The 23,777-nt window shown below is 47.9% G+C and overlaps 1 long non-coding RNA gene across 1 annotated transcript; it reads right to left on the reverse strand.

The window, feature by feature from the left end:
• Positions 1-1,016: 1,016 nt before the first annotated feature.
• On the reverse strand, positions 1,017-3,992 carry LOC123279949 (uncharacterized). The gene is made up of 3 exons (XR_006518406.2): positions 3,829-3,992; positions 2,983-3,064; positions 1,017-2,081 (listed from the first exon to the last, which is right to left on the reverse strand). It is a non-coding gene; the product is annotated as an uncharacterized lncRNA (long non-coding RNA).
• Between the last annotated feature and the right edge of the window lie 19,785 nt (positions 3,993-23,777).

Below are 23,777 nucleotides of genomic sequence, written 5' to 3' on the forward strand. Positions count from 1 at the left end.
AGGCTCTGGAGCTTGTCTTCTGCTTCTGAGGGACGTGCTCTCCATCCTCAGACCCCACCCTCAGTTTCCAGGGTGGCCCTCAGGACAGCATCGGCTCTGATCTGGATTTGCTTGGCTCCACTGAGCACCACACACTCTCTTGATTTTGACAACAAAGCCTTTGACTCATTCCAGCCCTGCATGTGTCTGTGTGCATGCATGCGTCTGTATGAACCAAGGAAGCACATTTACATTTCACTGAAGTAACTTTTATGATGTTGTCTCCACTGTTTTCAACTCCAAAATCTTGGTTATAGAACGTATATGTGATAAGGCCACCCATCTATTTCATACTTTACTTATTTTTCAATGGGCCAGAACAAGGAATCTTTGCTTCTTGACTTTCCCAACCGCAAATGCTGCAGCCTGAAAATATTTACCAGGTTCTGTGACAAGCAGCATTCAAGGAGGTTTCTTCCAGGGATGGGGATCAGGTTACTTCCATCGATATCTAACTTCTCCTTATAGCATCTCGATGCTGTTGTACAGAAATCTATTACAAGGTTCTTCCTTAGAGAGTCCTCCTGCTGGTCATTTGTAGTGGGAGGGACTCAACCAGGGCCAAGACTCAGGTTTGTGACCTTTTCAGTCATCATGCTGCTTTTTGCTGAATCTAGTGAGTGATATAACATGACTGCTTTCAGTTGTAACCCTCGCTCGTTAGACACACAACTTTGTAAGGAGGAGAACTGAATGCCATTCCATGCGTGTCAACTCAGCTGGGCTGATTACTAGCCAGGTTAGACCCATTTCCTCGTTGCCATGATCCAGTACACAGTTGAGCTGTTACCTTGATCATTGAAAGCTGGAATAAGTGGGACCCAAAAAGTCAGCACAGAGGATGGCAGATCATTCCCAGAAATGTGTCAATCAAATTCCTTTCTCTCACCGACTTTTCTTCTGTGTCACCACGAGGAAAGAACCCTGCTCTCACTCCACGTTCCTCTATCCACACCAAGCAGTTGAGCCTGAGGATTATCTCCATTGTTCACATTTATTAAACAATTATATTCTCTAGATGAATCTCGTGGGAAAATGCCAAAAAAAATTTTTGAGGGCAGAATATTCTTAGGCAAAAATCTCCAATTAAAAAAAAAAATCTATCAAGATGTCTCCAGTTTTTATATCTCCAAAGGAGAGTTCCAAGGAATTAAGATCATTTTGTCTGAATAACAGAAGGCCTGAGGGTAGGAAGAATAGAGCTGAATTGTGATCTTCAACACTACAAAATACCTTTATTCCTGAATAATGGTGTTCCTTTTTTTTTTTTTTTAAGATTTTATTTTTTCCTTTTTCTCCCCAAAGCCCCCCGGTACATAGTTGTGTATTCTTCGTTGTGGGTTCTTCTAGTTGTGGCATGTGGGACGCTGCCTCAGCGTGGTCTGATGAGCAGTGCCATGTCCGCGCCCAGGATTCGAACTAACGAAACACTGGGCCGCCTGCAGCGGAGCGCGCGAACTTAACCACTCGGCCACAGGGCCAGCCCCATAATGGTGTTCTTTTGAAATGATATGACTTAAGGCTGAATATTAAGAGATTTTGGAGGTTGGAGGATTATGAGACATACAGTGCACATACAGATGTGCAACTTGCATTGTAAGTTCTTCAAAGAAAATGACTGACTCTACCAGGAAATGAGCAGGCTGGGCTAAGAGAGTTTGTGGGGTTCCTACCTGCCCTGTGAATCTGTGACATTTTCCACACATGCCTCAGCAGACAGATAGATACTCAGGCAGTTACAATAAAGGGTGGTGAGCACTGCGGCAGTGTGTGTACATGACAGGGGCTGCAGCTGGTGTGACGGTGCAAGGAAGATTCGGGGACCAAGGTGGCACCATGGGAGCACTAGTGAGAAGCAGGAGAGAGCCTGGGGACGAGTTCAAGAGGCCACAGATGTGGAACTGGGCAGAGTAGAGAAGCGCCTCCCTTCCTCAGGAATCTTCCTGCAGCTCTGCGTGTGCAGGGAAGAGAAGGTCCTGGAGAGAGGAGGCTGGTGCAGACCTTGGGACGTTAGGGGGCACGCTGAAGTGTCCAACTTCTCTCTAGAGGCAGAGGGAAACCGGTGAAGAACAAACCCAAATGCGTCTGGGCCTACTTATGACCCCCACACCCAGCAGGAACTCAAGCCACTCTTTACCCACCTGGCTAGGACCCAGGAGCTGGGCTGGGGGGAGTGGGGTACAATTTTGTCATACAACACACAGAAAACTTCCTTGAAAGTCCTCTTGACCCGCCCTCCCGGAAGCCCAGTCGTCCTGGTAAGGAGTGGGTCAAGGAAGGGATGAATACTTGCAATGTCAGAATTTTGCTCCTGTTACAGGAGAATTTTAAGCAGAGAATGACGTCACTGAAGAAGGGGACACAGGAGCTGTTAGAAAACATGGAGGAGGAATCAGAAGGAGAGCACAGCTCCCTATGAGAGGCTTTTCCACGTGATGGCAGCACAAAGGAGCATTTTTCCCATATGAAACATGGAGATACTGAGGCCCAGACAGAGTAATAATTCACCAGCTCTCTCTCTTCCTGTGTTGACCGGATACTGAGGGGCAGAGGGGAAGGCAGGGGAGGTGGGAGCTCATTTGCTGGAGTGATCCCAGACCATCCTTTACAATGGATAGAGAAAGGATTTCTGTTCAAAAGACCCAAAGTAAATGGTTTTTCTTATTTAGATCCCGGGGTCTGGGTTAACCCCTAAAACGATTTAGCGTGTTCTCTCCAGCCGCCTTGGGCAGCAAGCGTTGGAGGCTCAAGGCGCTGGCCACTAGAGGGGGCGCTGCCTCCACGCGGCGCAGACCCTGCGGGGGGGTGGGGGTGGGGGCGGCCGCAGGTGACCTACGGAACGCTGAGAGGGTTGCCGTATCAAAGGCTTTCTGAACAACAGTGGGTGTGTGGCCAGGGATGGCAAGGGAAGGTGGGAAAGAGAAACATAGAAATTTCAGATACCTCTGGAAAACTTGGCAGTCAAGGCAGTGTGCTTGTCCGAAATTTCCTAGAATCCCCAAGTGTACATTTTAGGCAGGAAAACCTGAAGAAGAACATGTGGTTGCTCTTTTAATGGACTCTTCCAGAGTAAGCGTGAGTCAGATCAGATCTGATGCTCAGCCAGCTCTTTGGGACAGCTCTCTGTGTCCCAGCAGGGAATTCTGGTTACCTTCACCCCTCTGGTTAGAACGTAGGAGCTGGGAAGAGGGGTCTGCGCTATTCTCCACCTTGTGTAACTGAGTCTGAGAAGGAGGAGAATGTGCTCAGAGAACCAGCTGGAAGCCGGTAACGGGAGGGACGAAAGCAGGGATAAATGAATACAAGATGGCGCACTGTGGGCTCACGAGGGAGGGAGGGAGGGAGGAGGCTGAGCTGGGGCACCTGTGCCTCAGTGTTCTGGAAGGCGCCGACCACTTTGCCTCATTTCTTACCCTAGCTATCAGCACCAGTTTCAGGTTACCAGCAAACAAAACTATGCCTCTTATTTCTGAGACTATTTCTAAGTTACGTCTCATTAGAAAAACACAAGAAACGAAATTGGGTCTCGCTCCTGCTTCTAACTACCCTCACTTGAAACGATCTCTATGCTTAACCGGAGGAAATAGGGGGGCATAGACATTGAAGTGCCCATTATGCCTCTGCTCTGCACCCCCTGCTAATGCATTCACCCCTTGACTCCTGGGAAAGGGCTCCCTGCAGACAGCCACGGGGTCCGAGGGAGTTCAGTGGCCCTCCTGCTGCAACACAGAGGCCACGAGATTGCTTTTGTGTATCAGTGGAGAAGGAGAGCCCCTCTTGTTGACAGACCTGTCATGCCGGTGATGAATTGCATCTCTGTGAGGTGCTGCACTTGTGGTTTTCCCTTCTCCCTGCAGGTTCATCCCCGGGTCTCCCGGCACTTTAGAAAATGAACTGCTATAATTCCACTCTGATCAAACAGCCTTCCACAGCCGGTCCCCACACTCTAATATGGCTGCTGGCTTGTCACTCAGAAGGCTGGCGAGGGCTAGCCTCCACGGCCCCTCCCCCCAGAAGCAGGGGAGGAGATCCTGGCTGGCTGCATCTTAAAGAAGGAAAGCACGGACGCCTGAGGCTCTGGGGAGTTCACGGTGTGGGTGAAGGATTGTGCTGCCTGCAGCCACGGAGGACTCACTTGGCAGGACCGAGAGCTGCTCTCGGATTTGTAACTGAATGCTCTTTCTTTTAGCCTTGGTGATTCAACATCCCTGATTTTCGGGGACAGTTTTCTCTGGCTCTCCCAAATTCCTCAGATCATCCCCCTGCTCTGAACTTAGAAAAATATGGTCCCTACGACCGTGGGGGATTTATAGCTTACTCACTTTTTGCTGATTCAATTTAGTAATCGTACATGTGGTTTTTCAAGTTATCTATTGCTGCGTAAAAAGCTGCTCCAAAACAGTGGATTTAAAACAATAACCAGTTTTTCTAACTTTTTTTGTGTGTGTTAATGGACAATTTTGAATTGTAATGATTTTTCTAAGTGCTTAACATATAAAAGTCTAATTTTTCTTTACTTTTATAGGACATATAAGAACAAAGAATGTATACTGACTTTTAAGTTTGTTCCTATTTGAGTAATATTAATATGAAAATAATTCAAGTTGCTACCAGTGGGGTCAGGACTTTGAGGAGGGCTTAGCTGGACAATTGTCCTGTTCCATGTGATGCTGGTTGTAGTCACTTGTTGGTCCTCAGCTGGCAGCTTCGCTTGCCTGGAGCATTCAACAACTTCACTCATATACCTGGCGCCTTGGAGGGGACAGCTGGGGTCACCTGGCCCCTCTCCATGTGTCTCAGGACATCTTCACATGATTTCTCCAATACAGTTGGATCATTCGCATGGTGACTCAGGTCCCAGAGACCAAAGCAGAGACAGCCAGTCCTCAGAAGAAGCATCACTTCCTCCATACTCTATTGGTCAAAGTAGTCACAGGCCACGCGGATTCAAGGGGAGGAGACATAGACGCCATCACTCAAGAGGAGGTATAAGGCATATGGTAATTTGCAGTCATCTTTAATCTGCCACCAGAGTCAATTTATTGATGGAAATAATTTATCTCTAGGGATGAGGCTATTTGTCCTGTTTCAGGCACACTCCTAACAGAAACCTATTTTCTCCAAACCTTCAGAACAACTCTGGGGACAGTATATCAGGAAGTATTTTTAAATCATCTGAGGAGGTTCATGTTATATAGTGATCAGGGTATGAACAAAACAAAACAAAATAATACTGTCCTTAATATACTTCAGGAATGAGAGTGATACACCTGCCTTTTCTCCTATCTGGGTTCTTTAGGTAAGCTTATCTCAGTTATTCCTATCAAGTCATAAATTGGGTTTGGTAATGACAAATGTAATTTGCTTCATATATCAAGTATGTAGGATCTCCCTTTGGAGAATTCTCTGTAGCCTGGTCACTGATCCACTGGGCCATCTTTCAAAGAGTGGATTCTCTTTAGTTCCTTTTACTCACTCAGCAGATGTTGACTGAGGATAAGCTGTGTGATGGTTATGGCACATGATTTTCCCAACTCAACCGCCCATGATGTTTCCCAGGCTTATCCTGATCTCTCTCAGGGCTTCACCCTTTGGGTCATTGTAAGTGAGCCTAGAAAATCAGTGCAGGGAGGGAACACGCTGGGGCAGAGCCCTGGGTCTCAGCCTTTAGGAACTGTTCAGTAAAAATGTGACTCTCAGTAGCCGACCTGCCCTGGCAGATGGTAGGAGGAGATTCTGTCTCATAATTCAAGCACCAGAAAGTATCACTCTCTAGACCAGATGCACCTAGAGAAAGTTTCTGACAGGTGCTCCTGGTTTTCCATGGGAATGCAGGAGGAGTGTCTCACTGTGGGCATCTGGGCTGGCTTCAAGCTGTCAGGGGACGTGGCCCATGGGTATCCTTGGCACTTACACTCTAAGCGCTTCCAAAGTTCTCTGACAAGGCTAAAAACTCCCATCCAACCCAAGATTCTTGCACATTATTTAAATAGGATGCAAATGCATGGTCTGCTCTGAGCCCTGGCAGCTTTCAATTTTTATATTTTCAGAATGGGAAGGCCTGCCATCAGTTCACTTGAAGTTCAGTCCAAGATGTGCCTGTCCCTGACATTTGTTCATTCTTTATGAAGGTGACATTTTGGAGAATTTAAAAAGAAGTCATCTTTGTACTCCATTCCCTACCATCCTCCAAAACAATTTGAAAAAATATTTCAGACATTTGTTGCATGCATAATAGCTGGAACACGACTAACTTATTTCCTACCGCCTGAATTTCCAAGTTGGATTCTGTAATCCCTCTCTTTGGCAATCCATCGTCTATTTCTTTTCTGATGTTTCAGGGGTAGGAACTGCCTATTTGACCTAAAGGATTAGGCCCCCAAGAACACAAGCAGATTGCATCGGGTGGTTGGGCCTGGTTGTTGTCGGGGTGAAGAGCAGGGAGGTGGAGCACAGCCAATGACAAGGAGAGAGTGAGCGCAGAGAGGGCTCCTCCTTCGCGTTCCTTCCTCCTGGTGCAGTGAGGTCTGCGCCCAATCACTCACCAGCTGAGCACAGAGCTTAGGGCTGACATAAGCCCACTTTCTTTGCACCTGGGATCTGTGAGGAAGGGAGGCCTGCTGCTGAGACAAGACTGCAGGACTGGAGCCAGAGAGGAACTGAGGGTGGTGCCGCGTGGTGGTGTGCCTTCCGCACAGGCTGCAAGTACCTCTCAAACTCAGCCCAACCTCTGTGTGTGGACATGTGTGCATATATGTATGTACATATACGCATGTGTAGACAGAAAGAGCATATATATATATATATTTATACACACACACATGTCCACACACAATTATACACTTTCCACAGTGTGGTTAGTTCAGAGAGAAAAGAGAAAGAGGACAAGGGAATAGAGGAAAAGTGGGAAAAGAAAGAAAAAGAAAGATATAGAATATGTGAAAGACTGGAAATAGTTCCTCCCAAACTCCAAAGTCCCTTTCTTCTTCCTTCCTGGGAGCATGTCTGTCCCCCTAGAAACTACATTTCCCAGCTTCCTGGCAATGAGGCAGGGCCTTGTGACCAAATTCTCACCAATAGAATGTGAGTGGAGTCAATGCCTGCAATTTCTGCTCCCCCTGTCTACTTGAGCTGCTGCTGCGGGCTCTCTCCTCCCTCACTGTGCTGCATTCTGGAAGGTTAAGTGGCAGCTCAGCGTGGGCCATGCAGAGCTACAAAGGGAAGGAACCTGAGTCCTCACTACAAAGCGAAGGAAGTTGAGTCCCCGAGTGAGTGTGTGGAGCACGAGAGCTGCCTTGCGGGCCAAGACTCATGCTAGACTGCCACAGGAGAAAGAAACAAGCTATGATGTTTCAGTTCGCTCTGTTTTAGTATCTCTGTATTGTAGCACATAGAGCTACAGTGTGTAAAGAAGAAAAGAGTGAGAGAAAAAGTGAACAACTAAGGGAAGAAAAGATGACACTAAAAATACAGTAATAGAGAAGTAGAGAAAGTGAGGTAGCACCACGGAGGAGCCGTGAGCGATGGGAGGCGTCAGCTATGGGGAGGATATGGGGGAATTGTAATATTTTTACCAGACTTATCTCAGGCCTTCCCTGAGAACCACGCCGCCTCTTACAGTGTTTTTAAGCAAAATGTTTAGAGGGTAGAGGATAAAGATTACCGAACTAGAGGCACAGGTGCAGGTCACAGTGACTGTTTACTTAATCAATGATCCTCCAGTCCAACAGGTGGCTTACCAGGCAAGATGCCCCTTCTGAGTGTGATCAAGAGAGGTTGAATGACCACGTCGCGCGGACTTCGGAAATGAGATAACTTCCCAGGTCTTATCCAACATTAATATTCTCCAAAAAAGGCTTGAGTCAAGAAAGTTGAGTAGCTTTTTAAGTGCCATGTGAATTATTTTCATTTTGCCTCACTGGTCACTGGGGCAGTGGACTGTAAACCCTTATTAGCTCTCATATTTGCTCTTTGACACTCCCCGGTAACTGGCTTCAGCTTTCTCCCTGGGGAGGTCGTAAGCTCACCCTGAATTGTGTTTTTCCTCTGTGCTGTAGCAAAATAGTAGTTTCCTGGCTTTGTATTCAGTGGAAACTCAGGTATGCCGCCTGACAGGTCAAGGCTTGCTGCCTCGCCTAGGCGGCATGCTTTTAGACTTGCTGGGAGGTCCCCATTCATGAAAATACACTTCTCAGTGACATAACCACAGATACCTGAAGTTCAGCCACTAATGTCCATTCCTTTGTATTTCCCATGGTCCTTTCTGAGCAATTCTTTCTAAAAATGCAATCACCCATTGACAGGTGACAAATTAAATGCGTATGTAAGAAGCCCAGGGAAAGGGAGAATGTTTACAGAGGATGTTGGCAGTGAAAAGAATCTACTTTATTCATGGTTTTCAATCACACAGTCCTTTTTGTGCGTGCTGCTAATATAGGAGAGAAACCCAAGGTGGCCCCTCTGTGGTTTTTATTCTCCTCACTGTGTGCCTTCCAAGTGTGTTCATATTCCAGACCAGTACCTGATAGAGAGCTGACAGTCACATACAGCCAAGAGAGCCAGCTGGTCCATGGCTTGGCCAGACCTCCCTCTCCTAACCTAGAGCAGCCCTGGGCCCTGGGATCCCACAAATAATCTTGTACCTCTCGGTGTTTGACCAGTTGGCCAGGCTAGTGCTCTTGGTTCCTTTTGTGCATAGGTCATCTGAGGAGAAAGGGGACTCAGGACAGGTAGTTTTTATGGGGTGGAAGGGAAGGGTTGGGCAGGGTGTGAAACAAGAGGCTGTCTGCAAGGTGCAGACATAGATGGAGAGCCTGAATGACTTGCAGTAACAGAAGGTCACTAGACAATTGACAGAAGGTGAAAAAGGGAGGCTGCGTGGGGAGTGACAGAGGAGAGAGACAGCAAGCAGCCTCTGCTCTATGCTGCTGTACCGTGTGCCTCTGTGCAGATAACAGGTTTCAAAGCAGGAAAGCGTTTATACATTTCTGTGGTGCTTTTGACTTTCTGCTGGGATATTTCTGAGTCTCCAAAGCTCAAGCTTCCCTGATATTAGAGGAGAATTTGGTTTTATTTTTATCCTCTCAAGATAATGTGAAACTTTGGTTTCAGATTAGGCTGCCAGCTTCCGTGAGCAGAGAAATAAGCGAGATGTGAATTCTTGAGAAAAAGAAATATAGCTTGCCTAGAGAAGAAGGGAAGGGAGGACAAGATAAGGAATCGTAACAGAACCCTGTATCCAAAAGGGGAAATAATGAGGCTGAGCACCTCTTAGTGTCTAGGCTGACTGAGGGAAAGGATGGGCCCCCATAATGGTGTGCCTGAAGGGTTATGACACAGATACGGCCCCGCACTGAAGACACTCACTGGATTAAATGCACGGCCTCGCATGAGCTTGACTCTGAAACTTGGCTCACGGAGGTGGGAAGATCACCGTAGCTAAAAAGCTCGGCCATGTATTCTGTCCTATAGTTTTTTATGTTTGACTATGAACTCCTTCAGGGAGAAGCGGGATCACATAGTACATGTTCGTTCATATTGCCCTCGGGGCTTAGTGCAATGTCTTGAACATGGTGGGTGCTTATGGCAGCCTGGGTGCCACTTACCAAACATTTGCTCTGAACACCCGACATTTCTCAGCCTCCTTGCTTTAGGTGATGTCATGTGACTAATCTGATCAATGAGCTGGGGAGCAGAAGTGATGTGTGTCCCTTCTAGCTTGAAGCGTAGCCGAGCTAGTGTGTGACCGCCAGCTGGCTCTTCCCCTGCGACCAAGAAGGGCGTGTGCTCCAGACAGTGAAACTGTCAGACAGTGCACAGTATTGCCTGCCCGCTAACCCGTGTTGGAGGTATTGCCTAAGTGACAAATAAACTTTTGTTGTTTTAAACTACTAAGACTTTGGAGCTATTTGTTACTGCTCTATAAACGTTTTGATTCTGATGGATAGAGTATTCAATACGTTTTGTTTAAAAATGAATGAATGAATGAATGAATGAAATGGCTAAACTGGGTGACAGCACTGGGGCTACTGAGGGGATTTTCTATGTGGATTAACCTCTTTGCCACCCACAGTTTTTGCTTATTTTTTTCCTGTCAAGGTCTTAGTTCTTTGAGCCTGTGCCTGTTGGCACCGAGCACCACATGTCTTCCTAACTGTGCTATAAGGTCTTTCAGGGAAAGGGCTAAGTGTTGGAATAAATGACATCAAATTACAATGAGCATCTGCCATGTTTCAGGCCCTGTACTAGAACTGGGAATCCAAAAGTGGATGAAACGTGTTCCCTGCCCTTGGTGCATTCCCATTCTGCGAGAGGAGGTAGGGAAACAGCCAGTCGCACTGCAGTAAGTTCTGTGATGGGCGTCACAGCAGAGAGAAGGAACGCCTAATTCAGGCTGGGAATTCCAGGCCAGAGGAATTGCACACTTCAAGGCACAAAGATAAGAGAGAGAGGACATGTTCAAGAAACTGAAAATGGTTTAGTACAATTAGAGAACAGGGTGCAGGAGAGAGGTGGGCAAAGATGATTCTAGAAGGGTGAGTAGAGGCCAGATCCTGAAGGCCTGTTGCGCATCACTAAGGAGTTTGACCTACATCAGGTCGATACGGGTTGTAAGGTGTGTGGAAGGCATGATGTCCCCACTAGTCAGGGACTTGTGCTGTCAAACCATTGGACATCCTTGTGTAGGTGACAGAGATCTGTTGAAACATTTGAATCCTAACATTTGACATGATAAGATTTCTGCCTCAGAAAGCTCACACCGGCAGTGGGGTGGAGAATGGATTGAGGCGGGAAGGGCAGGCAGCTGCCAGTCAGCAGGCTGTCATGTGGCCTAGGCAAGTGACGATGGGCTGCTCAGCGACCCAGCCACCAGGGGTTTCACCCTGACAGAGGGTTCTTCGGGGCTCTGCTGCTCCCATCATAGCAATCTTTCTGGAGCCTACCTCCCCTGACAGCCATGCTAATTTAGCGTGATCAGAATCAGCACTGTGTCTGCTTCCGGTTCCTGGGTTCTCAAACTCTGCAGGACTTCTAGGAATTTCTGTATGAGGTGGCAGAGGTCTTCAGTGGGGCCTTGGACAGCCCCAGGACCTCCCGGCTGCCTGCTTCATACCAGACACTTGAAGAAACTCTTAACATATTCTGGTATTTTCCAAACTCTTTCCTCCTTCCCCGCTTCCATCCTCTGTGCTCAAGATAAAACATACAACCATCTTAACAGAAGGCAAAATTGCATTACCGATGTAATATTGAAAAAAATTTGCAAGTATTTTATAAAGGTTTTGAAAATTATGCCCACATAGGAAAATAACTCTATGTAGTATTTTTTTGTTTGTTTTAAATCAGGGTAAAAGTGACTTCTTGCAACAAATTGGGTTGCTTTCTATCTTTTCTCTATTTTTACTGCATGGTGAATACAAAAATAAATTCCAGATGGATTAAATAATTAAATCACTGCATTCTTCAGATAAACCCTCTGAACTGAATTCTTCTTTTAAACTACTACATGCCCAAATTAGAGTCTGAGAGAGCCAGAGGATTCTCTCACGGAACCAGAGTGTGTGTGTGCATGTGTGTGTGTTTAGAAGGGGTATAGAGAGGAAGGGGTATGAGATAATGGCCTGGCCTTGTGCAGAGGGCTTCATTGGGTATTTCAGGGGCAGGAATTAACATTAGAAGTGGTAAAACAAAACAAAACCAAACTTCTGTCTGGATGTGTGCGTGCGGGAGCTGCCTGGTGTGGCTCAGAGATGCTGGGGCTAGATTTTCCCTGCTTCACAAATTTGCCTGTAGGAGAGAACTCCAGGGGAAAGCCCAGGGGAGCAGAAACTGCTTTCATCCCCTGCGTGCCCCTCTGATCAGCCCCAAGACAGCGCCTAGAACAGACCTGAAACACTTTCCTTCTTTTTTCCCAAAGATGGCAAATGTGGCTGGTTCCTGAGTTTAGTTTGGCAAATTCCCTCCTTTTCCCAGCATCATGCCCTGGCAGCCTGGCTCTGTTCTCCAGCCATTTGCCATGCGGAGACATAGATCAAGCCCTTTGGAGAGAGGGCACGGGGCCAAGGCATTTACACCCCCCGGGGCTCCCTTCTGTCACCCCTCCTGTTTTGCACAGCAACAACACCGCTCAGCGCCCACTGCCTGTGAGCACAGCCTCCTGAACTTGACACTGGGGCTCCACCCGTTGGTTTTCATGAAGGTCTGAGGCTGGCAGCCTGTGGTGTTCAGGAGGATGCTGATGTGGCAAGGCTGGAGAGAGGCGGGTGGTGGCTTATTCTTTGCAGTCTCTACCAGAAGTCCAGTCAGCAGGTCAGCAGCTCGGCCCACAGCAGCCGTGCGTGAGAACCAGCAGAGAGGAGGAAGATGGACTGGGGAGGCCTGAGGGGGAGGCTTACAAACAACAAACGTGGCCATTGTGAGCCTTTCACACCTTACAGAGCGCTTCCACATTTGCCATCTAATCGTGTCCCCACAGCAACCCTGGGAAGCGAGCAAGGTAGGCATAATTAATCTCCTTTATAGATGATGACATTGAGGCTCAGAGAAACCTCAGCTGAATACGAGGTAGGGCTGGGAGTTGAACCCTATCTTCTGACTCCAATTTTCATGCTCCATTATGCTAAGCTTCTGCAGTCATTGTTCTGCCCTGTTCCTTCCACTCTTTCGCTTGCAGCCTACTTCTTCCCTGAAATTTACACTCCTCTGTCCCCTCAGGGTCCAGGGCTCTGGCACCTTCTCTGCCCCTCCTTGTAAATACCTGCTCCTAGGACCCATCAGAAGCTCATACTGAGCTGTGGATGGTTTGGCACTGCTCCCTGTTCAGAAGGATTTACATTTTAACTAGCAGAGAGAAAACTTTATGTAAAGAGAATGAAACATTGAGAGAATTTGAAGCTTTAGAAAACATGCCTTTGAGAGACTGAGGCCTTTTGGTGCCTCCATGACCACGCTCAGGTGAATTGCTTCCCTGCCAGCCCTAAGGCGGACCCAGAGGCTGGTGACGAGACACTGGGGAGCAGGTACTCTCCATCCCCATTAGGGATCAAACAAGGCATAGAGCCACAAAGCTTGGACAGGAAAAATGACCCCATTGCTACACAATCGAACTGGCCAAGATCATTCCTCCATGGCCCCTAGGGCACCTCTGGAAGCTTCAGCCCAGGCCTGAATCCAGAAGTCCAGTTCAGGAGCATGCATGCTCCACTCTGCTCTAGACCCTGTCTCCTTACAATAGAAGCCAGCTTCCAGGGAGAGCCTTCCCAAGGCCCCTGCCCGACTGGCAGGAGTGGCTCATCCCTAGGGCCCAGCTTGGCTCGCCAGGGTGTCCACCTTCCCCTCCAGCTCAGTCCCTCCACATACCACCCGCCGCTCATTCTCTGCCCTTGGCTATGCAGCCTCGGAGATTGGAGAGGCTATGCCACTGGCATTCCACGGGCACTTTCCTTCCCCAGGTGATAATGGTGACCTGTTCATTGCAAACTGTCCTCTCTGCTTTACGCCATGTTTTAAAATGTGCTAACTTCAGAACCTCATCCAAAGCGCTGAGCTTGAAATGGAAGGGAGGGCAAACACCGACAGGCGGCACCGAGCAGTCAGTCTGTGGGTGAGGGGCTGACTCTGGTTCTTGCCGGGCTGTGGGCTGTCCTGCCTGGACCATGTCCTGTTCTGCAGAAGAAGGGGAGGGGGCAGCAAGATCCCAAATATATTCTGGGAAGTAACTTGCAAGTGCCTCAGTGTTGTCGAAAGGCGAGGCTCTGCGGAGGGTTTACACTTTGTGACAGGAGGCTATTTATTATAGACTTGTGTTATGGGTCAATCATTTCCTGCTCCAAAATAACAGAGTGGGCTTGACCTAGGCACCCAGAACTGAAGCCAGGAAAAGAGTAAACAAGACCTTGATGGGGTGACCAGCAGAGGGCTTGGGATAGACATGTAGAGGTCCTGTGGGGCCATCTCCACTCTCCAGTTTTTATTCTTCTCAAACCTTCACCCATCTTATCCTCATTCTACCCCTCATTCCTAGAACTTCTGCTCCTTCAAAATAATAAACTGCTAACCAACTTGAATGGTTTTCTTCTTCCATTAGCCCAGCAATCAATCTGCACTCACGTGGGTCTAGACAGAGTAGTGTCACCCAGAGCTGAACTGAGGGCTCCCGCCTTCGACACCACCCTGACGGCTCACCCTGATTCTTACAAGGAGTTCCACCTTTGGGTGAAAGTAGCTTTAAGAAAAAGGTTAAAGATCGAGGTAACTGGCCTTCTATGGCACTTTGTAGTCTACAAAGCCCCGTTGTACGTTTTCTCCTAGAGGTATGGTCAGGACAAGGTTTTTATTATTTCAATTTATAGATGGGGGAATGGAGGCTCAGAGAGGCTATGTGAGCTGTCCTTAAGCACACAGCTAGCAGAAGCTCAGCTCTTCTCCTAACATGCTGAAGGGCAGGCAGAGAACTCCAAAATTGGGGTCTAAAGAACAGCATCAAATGTGGGAGGTTGAGACACTGAGAAGGTAGGGGAGAGGCGAGTGATCCAGGGCACACGTGTACCAGTCACAGTTTTCCTGGGGCTGGTTTAGGTCATTTGACGTTAGTACTGGGTCTGGGTAGAATAGTCCTTTCTTGTTGGCTCGCTCATCAATAAAAATAACGTACAAGGTTGAGAAACAAGAGCCCAGGATCACGAGTCGGGAAGTCTGGTTTCGATGTGGGCTCCGCCGACAGCCTGCCATGCAACCCTGGGGAAGCCACCGATGGAGCGCCGTTACCTCCGCTGGGGCAGGGGAGGTCAGAGATAGTCTCTAAGGCCTGGGCCTCTGATTGTCCATGGAGCTCTGTGCTCCTGGTTGAAGGAAGAGACTTTGGGGACAGGCACTGGCCCACAACCTCTAAAGGGGCCAGAGGGAAGCAGCCACCAGGGCTCCTCAGTTGCTTTGATACACAAGACCCGGGGGAGAGGAGACAACCGGAGAGCTAGAAATAGCCCCGTGGGTCTCGAGGGATCAGCGGGCACTCCTCCGCAGGATCTCTAAATTGAGAAGCTGTGGGAGGTGCAGACTGAGGCGCTGCTGGCAGGATGAAGGCCACCAGGGTGAAGGTCGGAAAGGCCCTGTTTCATTGATTGGGAGGGTCATAATCGCTTGCATTTGTCTGCTGCCTTGTTATCACCCTCTCGCCTTTGATCTTCACATCATCGGCCTGGAGGGGAGGAAGCCGGTGACTTTTTACAGTCCTCTTATGAAGTGACTACAGAAAAATCATCATGGACAGGAAGAGATGGTGATGGTGACCCATTGACCTGACCAGGATGTGTCCCCTCCTCTCCCTCAGCACCTGCACATGTGCACACATTGACAGAGACTGAGAAAAAGCTGGGAGAGAGCCCACTCTCATTCCTCTTGGATTTCAGTTGGTTCTTAGATGGAGGTGTCTGTGTGAGCCTTCCAGCTAATATATCCTTTCATCCCTTTCAACCCAGTTGAGAAGTAAAAGCAAACACATCCGAAGACTTAGTAATAATTGCAAGTAGAGATTGACAGACAACTTCTGCACGCTGGCTGTGGACTGTAGCAGACACCCCAAATGTGGTTTTGTTGTGCTCAGGATGTTCGAGGAGCTTGCCAAGGGAGGCTGGAGGACAAACCATCCCCCAGCCTTTCTCCTTGTTTGTTCCTCCTCCTCCTCAGAGCCTGTCCCCGTCCTGCCTCCAGTACCACACAGTCCATCTTCAGCAGCACCTGGCTTCTTTGTCAGCACAGCCCTCTCCGTCCTCTTTCCTCTCCTGTGAACAATCCCATCCTTGGATAAAACAGAGTTTAGATGGAGAACGTGCTTATCCTCAAAATGAGATGAGGAGTGAAGTCCCTTATTGTGTTTGCTATTCCTCTGGAGAAACAGCGAGAGAAGAACCTAAGTAAGGAGGGGTCAGTTTTATCAATCTGTGAGGGTGATGAAACACGTCCTTAGAAGTGTAGTAATGTGAGGAAAATTAGACTTACAACACCTTTCAGGAAAAGTACTGTTTACAGCAAACAATACTTTTCTAAGCTTTTAGGGAGGAGTTGAGACCCAAAGAGATGTGTTCTAGCAACAATCACTTTCTAAGGAGGGTTTGTCCAGTTCCCAATATTTATTTTATCCTTTCTCATCCTTTTCCATCTCATCCTTTCTCATCTCATCTGCTTGCTCACCCTCCCCACCTCTGTCAACAAGAAACTAAGGCATATAACCAAAATCTCAGAGCAAATTGTACCTTTGCTCATCAAGAGTGTCCTGCCAGACACCAGCCTACTGATTTTTGGACAATTAGTACCAACCAACCCAAACAGTGAGGGATGGGTCAGACCTGCTGGCAGAGCCTCCCTAATCTTACAAGGCTCTGGATTTGCTGACTGGGGCTTGAAGAGGATAGCTTAGGGCGCTAGAGGAGGAACAGGCCTGCTGTCAGGACAAACGGAGAACAAATGGAGCAGAGCAGTGTGAAAGGCACCGAGTTCTCAGCCTGCCTAAGGAACTCACCCGCTGTCTCAGTGTGGCCTTCTGTGGGGTGAGAGCTGTGAAAATAAGTATAGCATGTAAAGAAGATGGGATTGCCGGAGTCTTCAGAGGACCCATGGAAGTCACAGAGTGAAAAACAGCTTCTGAGTCACTGGTCTCCAGTCCAGATCCAGAGCCCCACAGAGAATAGCTATCTCTTAGTCAAAGTACTGTGAAGTTTCTTTGTCTCCAAGAGCTTCCCATCAGGAAGGGGTCATAGAAGGAGCGGTGCAGCCAAATGACCTAGAGCCCCACAACAGGGGCCCCTGTCCTCTGTCAGAAGCCAGACACCTGGCCTGGTTGGGCTGTCTATCTCTGGAAAATGTATCAAGCTAGCAGTCAACACTGATGGCAGGAACTCAGAGTTGAAGAAACATGAATGTCAGGCTTCTGGAAAAGGCTTCTAAATTTTATATCCTTCTAGAGTAGCATCAACCCAGGATGGCTTCCTAGAAGAGTGGGCCTTCAGTCCCGATTTAAAGGATGAACAGAACTATATGAATGCCAAAGGCAATGGTTTGGAGATGGATGTGGCAAGGTGGGAGTAGGATCCAGGGGAGCAGGGTGTGAAGGGGAAGCTCAATGATAGAAAAACAAAGAGGAGACAGCAGGTAGGGGAAGGCTTAGGATCATGTGGGCAGCATTGTGCTCTCAGAGGCTCTGGCCCAGGGATCCTGTGAGCAGAGAGCTTGATGATTAGTTCTGCTACAAGAGAAAGTTCCTCAAAGAGCCTCTCTTTGAAAGTGAGGGCCCTGAGAGAATGACTGGGACTTTGACTCTGTGTGGTTGAGTAGGAGAGATCGTCACACTTGCCATACATCCACAGTTCTCCTCCAGACCAATCCTGGGGTCTTTCTTGGACTGTCCAGTTGGCTTGCTTTTGTTCCCGTCTCGTTGAAGTGAAGAGGATATTTCCCATTTTAAAGTTCTCCCTAGACCTGAAGGTCATTTTTAACTCAACACAGGTCTTCTTCTTTAAGTGAATCTAAGCAGAAATCTAAAGGCCTTCTTGTCCAGAATCAGGTTCATCCAACCCTCACCACCATCCTCTAGATCTTCCCACGTGGGTGGGATCAACCAGCTGGCTTCATAAAAGTGATGAATGTTGCTCACTGAGAGGGGAGGAACCTCCTGTGCCTGCTCTGCACCTGACAGCTGGGCTGAGCTGAGTGGCACAGTCAGGTCCTCCACTCACATATGGCCACCTGGTGAGACCCCATCTTGCCATTCTGGGTCCCTAGCCTGCTTGTTGCACCCCTTGAGGCTCCCTGTTAGGCCCTTGGTACGACATTTGAGTTTTTACCTTCGAGTAAGTTCAAGAAAATGTCGTGGGTTTGACTATTAGGAGAGTGCTTCCTTTGTATTTTAATAGTCTTCCACAGATTTCTAAGTACTTTATAAGAATTCTTCTAACACAGCATCTGAAGGTGCACCTCTGTGATGGGGGAGGGCAGTTCTTCCTGGTCAGAAGTTGGACCTGGCGTTTGAAAATCTTGACTGCCTTGTTGATACCACAGAATGTGTCACCTGGGAGTCAGACACATGAGTCCCAGCTCTCTGTCCCAGACTCCGTCTATGGAACTTGGATCTCCACCAAGAAAGAAGTAGAACCAAGCTGAGAATCATCTCTAGCTCTTGGAGGATTCATAGAGCTGCAAATCAAGAGGCTAACATCCCAGTGGTTGAGCTCAGCCAGCAGATTCTTAATCATGAAATCTATAGTTCCCCTGTCTGCAGCAGAGCAGACAAATCCCTCATTTTGATGGAAATGAGAGAATGAAATGTCCAGACAGCCTGACAAGAGAGGCAGAGAGCTTCCTTCCCAACGTTTATTTTATCCTTTCTCAGCCTTCTTGCTTATTCTCTCTACCCCTCTCAACAAGAGGACCAGGCATATAACCAAAATCTCAGGGCAAACTGTCCTGCAGCTCATCAAGTGTGTCTTGCCAGACACCAGCCTAAGGATTTTTGGACAATTAGGACCAACCCAAGCAGCCAGGGATGGAGCAGACCTGCCGCGGACTCTGTCCCCTGTCTTGCCACTGTCTCTGTTGATCAAGGAGCATGGTCCCAGCCTCAGGAGTGTGCCTTTGCCAACTGCTCAGCAGGAACAATCTGAACTCCGCCTTCCCTTTGCTCCGTGTACCTCTCGACAACCACTGGCCTTGTCAGTCATGCTGAGCAGAGCCTCAAGAGTTGCCAAATGAACTTGGCCCTGGGCCACCAATGCTTCTTGATTCAGAGGAGATGAGATGCTCGAAAGCATTGAACTCAGGAGAAGAAGGGGCCTGGTCTTCTTTAATAGTTTGAGCATACCCTGCAGTGGGTTCACTGAATTATGTTGTCACAAGATACTTACAAAATAGAGTTCAAATGACACCAGGTACTCTACCCACGAACAACTCAGTTGGCCATACTTGCAAACCCAACCCTGTAGGACAGGATTTGTAAATGTTGATGAGTAGTACCCATCACTATCACTGGTGGGTACTGGAGATGGGCTGGTGCCTCCTGAGCAAGTCAAAGTGAATTAACAGTCTTGTGATGGCTATCCTAAGGTAGTTTCCCAGACTTGATGTTCTTCCATGTCTGTGAGGGTAGGCAGGAGGAAAAGAGAGGCATAGCTAAATAAGTTTGGGAGTCTCAGTCACTTGGATGATGCCTCTAGCCTTAGATTTTGATCTGTCAGTGCACTATGTTGGAGGAGAAAATCCTTCGGGCAAGGACATTGCTGCTGAGGAGCAGCCAGTGAAGGCTGCAGAGCTTGAACAACGGCTGAAAAGATCGTAGCGAAAGAGGCTTCTCCTCTTATCCTCTCTCCTTCTCCAAACTTCAGTGATCGCCAGGGAACTCAGCCAAGAGGATGGGAATCAAATACATCTCAGCAACAAAAAAAGAGCAAGCTACTGATACTTGCAACAACATGGATTAATCTCAAAAACGTTATATTAAGGGAAGGGAAACAGACACAGAAAGTTCAGATGGTTTCTTTTATATAGAGTTCAAGAAGAGAGAAAACTAATCCATGTGACAGAAATCAGAGCACGGTTGTCTTCGGGGGTGGGTAGGAAGGCGACAGGAGGGAACTTCGTAGAGTGACGGGAGCGTTCTTTGTTTTGGTCTAGGTGGAGTTACGTGAGTGCATTGAGCTGTACACTTAGTTGTGCATTTTAATGTGTGTTGACTGTGCCTGAATAATGTACTGTCAGCATTAAAACAGAGGAAGATGGGGTCAGGAAATACGAGAGAAGCTCTCTTAGCCAGTCTCTCCTTTCGAGTGTCACCGGAAGCCCAGTGCTACAGTTTCCTCCTGACTCGGCAAGGCCAGGAGGGTGGGCCACTCCCTCACACACCTGCACGCTTCTGCGGCCTCCAGGTGAGTGGTAGGTCCGCCAAGAGTCAGTTGTGTTTGCTGTCATACGGGCTTGTGTGGTTGTACTTGTTTTTGCAACTAATAATTTTAATGTAATACTACTTAAATAAAATATAAGTATGAGAAGAATCAAAGTTTTTGTGAAAATTAAGTTGAATGCTCCAGAATGTCCCAATATAGGTGAATGACTAAAAAGAATTCATATCAATTAGATGTGGGTGAGCCAAATGTAAAAGATCAAAACAAAAATAATAAAAATCTAGGTTTCTGGACTCAGATTCTTCGCACGTGTAAGCTCTTACTGTACTTTGAAGAAACTAAAACTAGAAGTTGTCAAGGATGCATTAAGAGTGTGGTTTATGAGAAAAAAGAAAGACTGAGACAGTCATCTTCAGATCTACATCCCCAGGCCTGTGGCCTTGGCCCTATATATAAAGTTTTAGAGAAAATATATGGGGATATTTTGAGTTAAAAGGTTTATACTACATGTGTTCTATATTTGTTTATTTATTTATTTTTTTGAGGAAGATCAGCCCTGAGTTAACTGCTGCCAATCCTCCTCTTTTCCTGAGGAAGGCTGGCCCTGAGCTGCCATCCGTGCCTGTCTTCCTCCACTTTATACGTGGGATGCCTACCACTGCATGGCGTGCCAAGCAGTGCCATATCCACACCTGGGATCCGAACCGGCGAACCCTGGGTGGCCGAAGCGGAATGTGCGCACTAAACCGTTGCACCACCAGGCTGGCCCCGAATATATTTATTGATTGTCCCTTTGAACCAACTGTTTTGTCTAACTGACCAACGACCTGCTCATGGAGCAGCAATAAGGAGGCTCCTACTCTGAGAAGTCGAGATTCAAGGAAGCAAATGTACAGCTTCCCTAAAGCTAGGCATTCTGATGCTCTCTGCGCGCTCAGAGCACAAGGCAATGCATCCATCGTGTGAATTCATCTGTTGAACAAGGTGGCCCTGTAGTACCTCCTATAACCTCATTTCTGCTTCGTGTTTCAATACAATGCACACACTCGGCTCAGTGTGTCTGTACTGCATTTGCATAGTGTTGCATGTGATACTCGGTCTTGCCTCCTTCCATATGACTCCTGTGTGCAGGGCACAGCTGGGGACAAGATCAAGTGGTGTTGCCTGGCATCCATTCAGTTCTTATCAGAGAGCAGCCTGCTTATATGTTGGGAGGGGGATATGCTACTGACAGATCTGTTATTTTGATAAAGACATTTATCCTCCATCATGTTGTTAGTACTAATACTTGCCCTCGAGGTTTCTCGATGTGAGGTTTCAAAGCCAGTTTAGGCTAACAAAGAACCACTATTCACATATTCATGATTCAGAGACCAGGTCAAAATTTCCCTGGTAAGTAGAGTTCTTTGTTTGGACCAGGAGGATGAATCAGTACTAAGCATTAATGAGAGGGATTGTGCTTTAATTTCACACGGTTGCATGAATTGCAAAGGCTTTCATTGGACTCACCCTCATGGTGTTTCTTTTCCCCCAGAATGTCAAGCCTTAAGGAGATGTTTAACTATATCCTACAGGGGACAAACAGGCTTGCTTCAAGTACTTCTTAGCAGTAGCCTCATTTCTTTCTTTACCAACCATCCTGTACTAACTTTGTCTTTTATTTGCTGCATTCTGATGCTTTGACATCTGGGAACTTGCTGACCCTGAAGGCACTGCCTCTCTCAAGGTCACCAGATCCTGGAGATAGTAAACAACTTGCCCGTGAGTGTGATTTTCAAATACAAACAAACCCATCCAGAGCCCACACCTCAGCCATCCCCTCAATTGGGTTCTTCCACTCCCGGCCACAGTCCACCTGCTCTAATCATCCCAGGGTCAGGTACCAGACAACCAGGGACCGTGCTGATGTTCCAGAGCCCGCTGAAATTGTACAAAGTGTCCAATCCTCAGCCTGCTCATCCTGCCTCTCCCATTTCTTCCTGCAGAAACCACAATAAGACTCTTGTCCACAGCTTCCCCCGTCCCTCTGCCTCCTGACTGGCCCTGTGATTCCCCCTGGAGTGGCGGTCCCTTGCCCTTGGGAACTCTAAGCAACAAACTATCTTTCCAATGGCAATCGTCTCCTCATTGCTTAGCCTTATCATACCTCCAATTTTCTGTTAATACACTATACCCATTGCCATAGATCTCTTTTCCTGGCTCTCCACGCTCCCTTCAATCATTTTGCTGAATGTGCATAATGCTGACAACCCTAACCTCTTTGGCATTCATTCATTCATGTGTAAGCATTCAGTTGTACTAAAGTACCCATTTTGTCCCACTAGGGCCTCATTCGTCAAGTGGCTGCAGATAGGTCAGGGGTCTCAGTCTAAAACTCCAAGAAAAAAAACAACAACTTTATTTTTGGTCAGATTTTGGCTCAGGACCAGAGCTTTCGATGGATCCTGCTGGGGCAGAAGCCAACCCTTGTTGGCCATTGTAGGCAACTGAGAGCATCTAGCCTGGCTGAAAAGTGTGGGGAGTTGGGCAGGAAGTGTGCACACAGGTCCTCCAGCTGGTGGATCCTGACTTGATGGCCATGCAGTCCAGATGGCAGAGGACAGGATGCGGATGCTGGTAGGTGAGGTTGCGGGAGGAGGAAGGAGAGGAAGGAAGCACTCAATCTCATATTGCTGGCAGGTGGAAAGGCTGGTATTTGAACAGAGATCCTTGGAACACACAGCCAGTGTTCTTCCCGCTCTATTGCATGGCCCAAGAAGGTAGGTAAAACGAGAGATACTTTGAGGGAAGAAGCAATGGGAGCTGGTGATCAGTCTTGGGAGATAAGAGAGAGGAAGCATCAAGGCTGACTCTTGGAGTGGATGCGATTAGGGAAAGAGATAGAGAGGGTGAGAGGATAAAGCACCAGGTGGGCCAACTGCAACTTTGGCAGAACGTGAGATCAGGCACAAGTGTCTTTGTTCAGGGAGTTTCCCAACTCTAGTCCTAGAGGAAGAAGTCAATTGATGTAGGCTAGCAATGCCAGCAAACAGAGAGAGCAGTAGCTGTAGTGCTGCCAGGCCCCTGCTGAGAGGTAAAGCTGTTAGGTAAAGGGGGCAGATTGGCTCTCTTTCAGAGGCTTTGTAATCCCCCCACCACTGCCCCAGGAGACCTGGCTTCAGCAGCCTCCTCTCTCCCAGCCAAAGAGACCCTCTCTTTTCTCTTTGTTCTCGTCTCCCAGGACCTTTGTCTGTCCAATCTCTGTTCACCAGAGCTGCCTCCCTGCCCGTGTTCCCAGCTTCTTGTATTTTAGGAAGTTGAACCCCTCTAGATGGAGTTGGTTATAGATACAGAAAATACAGACCTCTCCTTGCCTCCTGCACAAGGCTGCCACCCAGTTCCTGGCCCGTCCTCATCACAGTTAGAACAACGAGGTTCATAAATGGGAGAGAAAACAGTGTGCTTCCTCATGGTGTGAAGGATGCGGCTGTTTCTCAGGCTGGAGACTCAGTCAGGGCATGTCATCTGTGGATTTCTGAAGGGCCCTTAGGCCTCTGAATAGTCATTTGGTGGCTGAGTTGTCAAATCATGATTTCTACAATCAGAAGAGTTGTCTCCTTCCTCAATTGGCCAGTCCTATAGCCCCTTCCAAGTCAATGGAACATCCCGTGCCAAGCTCTTCCTCCTCTCTCCCGTCAACAGTGAACTCTGGACTTGATGTGGAGGTGTCATCCATGCCCAGATGCATACAAACTACAGCAAGTGGCATTGGGCACCTCTTGTGCCCTACCACATAGCCCTTGACCTGCATTATATGGCTATGGCAACTGGCTTCCTGCAGATGTAAACTGATTGTCCTTCGTTCAGGCACCC

Source organism: Equus asinus, chromosome 22 (genome assembly GCF_041296235.1).
Source record: "Equus asinus isolate D_3611 breed Donkey chromosome 22, EquAss-T2T_v2, whole genome shotgun sequence".
Classification (NCBI taxonomy): domain Eukaryota; kingdom Metazoa; phylum Chordata; class Mammalia; order Perissodactyla; family Equidae; genus Equus; species Equus asinus.